Below are 5341 nucleotides of genomic sequence, written 5' to 3' on the forward strand. Positions count from 1 at the left end.
TGACTACATTAATGAAATCATCCCTGAATGTATCAGCCTCCAAGAGAGGATGTAATCCCCTACACAGGCTGTCTTTTATTATTTTTTAAAAATTGAAACAGGGGTAGTGATTTTCTTATCCTTTTTTTTTTTTTTTTTTTTTTTAATCCTCACCGGAGGGTATTTTTTTCATTAATTTTTTAGAGAGAGTGGGAGAGGGAAAGACAGAAATAACCATGTGTTTGGTTGCCTCTTGCAGGTGCCCTAACCAGGGCACAGGCGGAAGGAGTCTCCAACCGAGATAAGTGCAGGTGCTCTTGACTGGAATCAAACCAGGACCCTTTCGGTCTGCAGGCTGAGGCTCCATCCACTGAGCCAACCGGCTAGGGCAACAGGCTGTATTTTACATGTTTTTTGTTTGTTTGTTTGTTTGTTGTGTGTGTGTGTTTATGGTTGGGGCTCGTCTCATTCAGTACTATTCCTTACACAAGAAGACACGTAAACAATAAATATAGCTGCCCTCTGCATATGTGCTATGCAGAAAAAATAGAAGGGTGGTGCTTCGTATTTTTTGTTTGTTTGTTTGTTTAATATATTTTTATTGATTTCAGAGAGGAAGGGAGAGGGAATGAGAGATAGAAACATCAATGATGAGAATCATTGATCGGCTGCCACCTGCATACCCCCTACAGGGTACCGAGCCCACAACCCTGGCATGTGCCCTTGGCCACAGGAACCCAGGACCCTTCAGCCCCAGGCGGATGCTCTATCCACTGAGCTAAAACAGCTAGGGTGGGGTGCCTCTATTAAATATGATGTTTAAGAAATGTCTCACAAAAAGGGCCATTTGAACAGTAACTGGAGGAGGTCTGGAAGCAAGTTGTGAATCTGAGAGAGCACAGCAAAGGCAACAAAGAATTCAAAGGCTTTAAGACACATAAGGCCTTACCCTATTTAAAAATACTAGTAATAAAGAGAACTGTGGAACTGTGGGAATATAGTTAATTGGAAAAAAAAAAATGATTCTGACAAGTCTGGTATAAAGAACTCTTACAACTCAAAACTAATAAGCAAAACAACCTAACTAAGAATGGGTGACATTTAGCCCTGACAGTTTGGCTTGGTGGATAGAGCATTGGACTGTGGACCGAAGGGTTCCAGGTTTGATTCCAGTCAAGGGCATGTACCTTGGTTGCGAGCACATCCCCAGTGAGAGGTGTGCAGGAGGCAGCTGATCGATGTTTCTTTCTTATCGATGTTTCTAACTCTCTATCCCTCTCCCTTACTCTCTGTAAAAAAAATGAATAAAATATATTTTAAAAAATGGGTGACATTTAAACAGACACTTCACAAAAGATATATGCAAGATCAATAAACACATGAAAAGATGCTCAATATCTTAGCCACTAGGGAAATGCAAATTAAAAACACAATGAGATACTTCTGTACACCTATATGATGACTAAAGTTTAAAGGACTGATAATATCAAGTGTTGTACAACATGCAGAACATGGAACCCTCATATTGCTGGTCAGAATGTGACCACTTTAGAAAGAAATTTGGCAGTTTCTTTAGAATATATTTTCTGGATAATGAAAAGAAAGTAAGATTCCACTGAATTTCCTATCTACCTACTCCAGGACTTCTGTGAGGATCAAATGAGGGAAAACGCTTCGCAGACATTTGGTTACAGCATGAAATGTTTGCACCTGGCTCTAAAGCAAGTTGTGTTCATGGACTGAAGAAACTCCAAGCAGGCTAGTTGTCACTAGGGAGAGGAAGCTGGGCGTTGCTACCTGATGTCATCATTATCTAGATGGACACATCATATTAGCCATATATATATATATATATATATATATATATATATATATATATATATATATATATATATATATATATATATATGCCTGATGCATGAAATTCGTGCATGGGTAGGGTCCCTAGGCCTGGCCAGTGATCAGCACCAATCATCGGGGGACTAGTGAGGTGATAGGTGGGGGCCCTGCTGGCACCAGCCCTGGCTGGCCTGGGACCTGTGGCCTGAGGGTAGCTCCTTTGTTGAGCCTCTGCTCCCTGGCAGTCAGTGCACATCATAGTGATTGGTTGTTTCACCATTTGGTCAATTTGCATATTAGGCTTTTATTATATAGGATGGTTTGTTGCTCAGGAAAGGAAGTTGGGCATTACAACAGGACATCATTACCCAGTACCCACAGCCACCGTTTCTTGGCTGGGCAGGGCTGTGGGCCACATTTTGCTCCATGGGGTCTTGGCAGCGTTGGCTGTGATTTGGTGAGATAAGGCTCTGGGGTGGTAGCGGGGCCTGTGTACCACTTGGGGGAAGCTGAGTGCTTTGTCGGTACCAGGTCCATGCTGCTATTTCTCTATAAATGGCCAGTGCGCGTCACAGTAGCTCCTGTGTTGAGTGTCTGCCCTCTGGTGGTCAGTGCACATCATAGTGACCAGTGAATGGGTAGAGGGACATTTAGCATATTAGCATTTTATATATATATAATTTACTTAGCGACTGCCTTTGGGGAGTTATCATTGGGTAAAACGGGTGGTGGCTGGGACTATTCTTCATGTAAACTTGGTAGAACTATTTGAATTTCAAACTACTCATATGTGTTTTTAATAAAAATAAATTTTAAGTTTAAATAGAACACTGAAGACCTTTTAAAAAGGGAGTTGCTAATGTTTTAGCCAGAAAACTTTCAATGGTGGGTGCAAGCAGAAGCCAGACCTACAGTGTGGTGAAGAATAAGTGAGACACAAAATAGCAAATGGAGCCTAGATTTTAACAAGTCAGGCTGATGACTGAAATAAAAGGGAACAATAGGGTGAGGACATTTTGAAGGTGGCAGTGTTTACATGATGGCACCTCTGCTGGCAATGTCCCCTTAGAAACTGCTTGCCAAGAACTCCTCAGAACTGTTAGACCAGCTGGATTCCCAGACCCGCCCCTACTCGCTCTTTGTTGCCTCACCAGCTGTCTTGCTCCTATTTCTTTCCAAGTGAGCCCCCGTGATGTATCCTGGGGAACAATTCCCCAGGACCAGCCTTTCAGCAGCCACAACTCTTGCATCTGTTAATGTGGCAGGCGAAGAAAAACTGTGAGCCGTCACTTAGACGAAGGGTAGCAACTTGACTGAGCTAATTTCATTAAGGTCAGGTTCAACATGCTGTTCACATATAAAAGAGAGCAGATAAAACAACTCTCACATGCAGTGTAAGACATTCTGATACACATTTTGAAAGGAAGAGGCATTAAGAAAGGAAGCCAAGTGGCTCAAGCTTCATCAACTATCCACCGAGGTATTTGTTGTCATGATGCTGAGACATCTTCTTCTTTTTTAAAATATATTTTTATTGATTGCAAAGATGAAGGAACAGAGAGTGAGAGAGAGAGAGAGAGAGAGAGAGAGAGAGAGAGAGAGAGAGGGAAACAGCAGTGATGACAGTGATGAGAGAATCATGGATCGGCTGCCTCCTGTATGCCCCTCACTGTAGATCGATCCCGCAACCCGGGCATGTGCCCGTGGCTGGAATCAAACCTGGAACCTTTCAGTCCACAGGCTGATGCTCTATCCCCACTGAGCCAAACCAGCTAGGGCGAGACGTCTTCTTAAGCAAACAAAGGTTGTTGGTTTCCTCTGCAACTAAAAATAATTAACACCTCCCACGTGATCCATCTGTGTGTCCTAGAGGTATAGCAGCGAAAGAGAAAACTTAGAATGCATCAAGGTCAAGGCACTACTGCACTGGGAGAGGTTAAGTGGAGAGAGATCCCAGCAGTTATGTTCAATAGAGAAGCAAAAATGCAAGGAACCATGCAAGTCTTTACAGACTTTGATCCCAGACTTTGTGTTGTACACTCTTGTGTTCTCTGAGCAACCTTTATTTATTTATTTATTTATTTATTTTAAATCAATCCTTATTGTTCATATTATTACACAGGTTCCTCATTTCTTCCCCCCTCCACCAGGTTCCCACCCCACCTTCCACCCCTTCCCCTCCCCCATTGTCCTCACCCATAGATGCACAGTTTATGTTCAGTCTCTTCCTCCCTCCCTTTCCCTGATAGTAAATCCCTTTTCAGATAGTAAATCAGTTACTTAGCATTTTCTCATATCAATAATACCTCCACATGCCCAAAGATACACTTCACACAAAGACATTTCCAAATAGGTCAACCAACCTCATCCAGGCCCCGCACAAGGCACTCACAGATCAACACCCCAGCACTATACTAACTCAACATATCCAGATCTAAGCCTTCATCACTTGATTCAGCAGACCCTCAAGTTCCCGCAAAAGTTTCCAGCCATGTCTGAGAGGCCGCCGTGAGGCAGGGGCAGGCGAGGAGCGAGCTGTTCCAGGCCTGGCTGCTCCAGGCCTGGCCTCTGTTGCTCTGGTCCGTTCCACAACCAGCTGCCCTGGGTCTGGCCACTGCCGCTCCCGACCTGGTTGCTCCGGGCTTGGCTGCTGCTGCTCTGGGCCTGGCCTCTCCCAGCCTGGCAGCTGCTGCTCCAGGCCTGGCCACATCCGACCCTGCAGCTCCAGGCCTGGCCGCTTCCAGCCTGGCCACACCCGACCCGGCTGCTCTGGGCCTGGCTGCTTCGGGCCCGGCCGCTCCCAGCCTGGCAGCTGCTGCTCTGGGCCTGGCCGCACCTGACCCGGCTGCTCCCAGCCTGGCAGCTGCTGCTCCGGGCCTGGCTGCTCCCAGCCTGGCAGCTGCTGCTCCGGGCCTGGCTGCTCCGGGCCCAGCCGCTCCGGGCCTGGAAGCTCCCAGCCTGGCAGCTGCTGCTCTGGGCCTGGCCACACCTGACCTGGCAGCTCCGGGCCTGGCCGCTCCCAGCCTGGCAGCTGCTGCTCCGGGCCTGGCCGCACCCGACCCAGCTTGAGCATCCTTTATAGTCTACAAAAGCTTTTATGTTTTCTGAGTAGTTCTACCCAGTTGGTAACAATTACAAATGTTGGTAAATTACCCAGCATTCTGGTTTGTCAGGCTCTTGTCCATTGATAATGAATCCCTAAATGTTTATCCACTCCTGTGTTAGATGGCGTACCTGACAATTCAGTGAAAAGAAGTTGGTCAAATCCCATAAGAGATTCCCAAAGAAGGGAAATGCCTAATCACAAAAACAACACTAATTACTAATAGTAATTAGGTTTCAAAGAGATTGTCTCCTAGCTAATTTTAATAGAAATCTTGAACAGTTAGGGATAAGAAAACAAAAAAAATAAATACTGTTAATCATTGATCAATAGAAAATGACTACAAATTTTTGTGTACACACATTCATAACACAAATTTAGTCAAAAGAAAATGCACAGAAAAGATAGAATCCTTAAAAA

Source organism: Pipistrellus kuhlii, unplaced genomic scaffold, assembly GCF_014108245.1.
Source record: "Pipistrellus kuhlii isolate mPipKuh1 unplaced genomic scaffold, mPipKuh1.p scaffold_m20_p_13, whole genome shotgun sequence".
NCBI lineage: Eukaryota > Metazoa > Chordata > Mammalia > Chiroptera > Vespertilionidae > Pipistrellus > Pipistrellus kuhlii.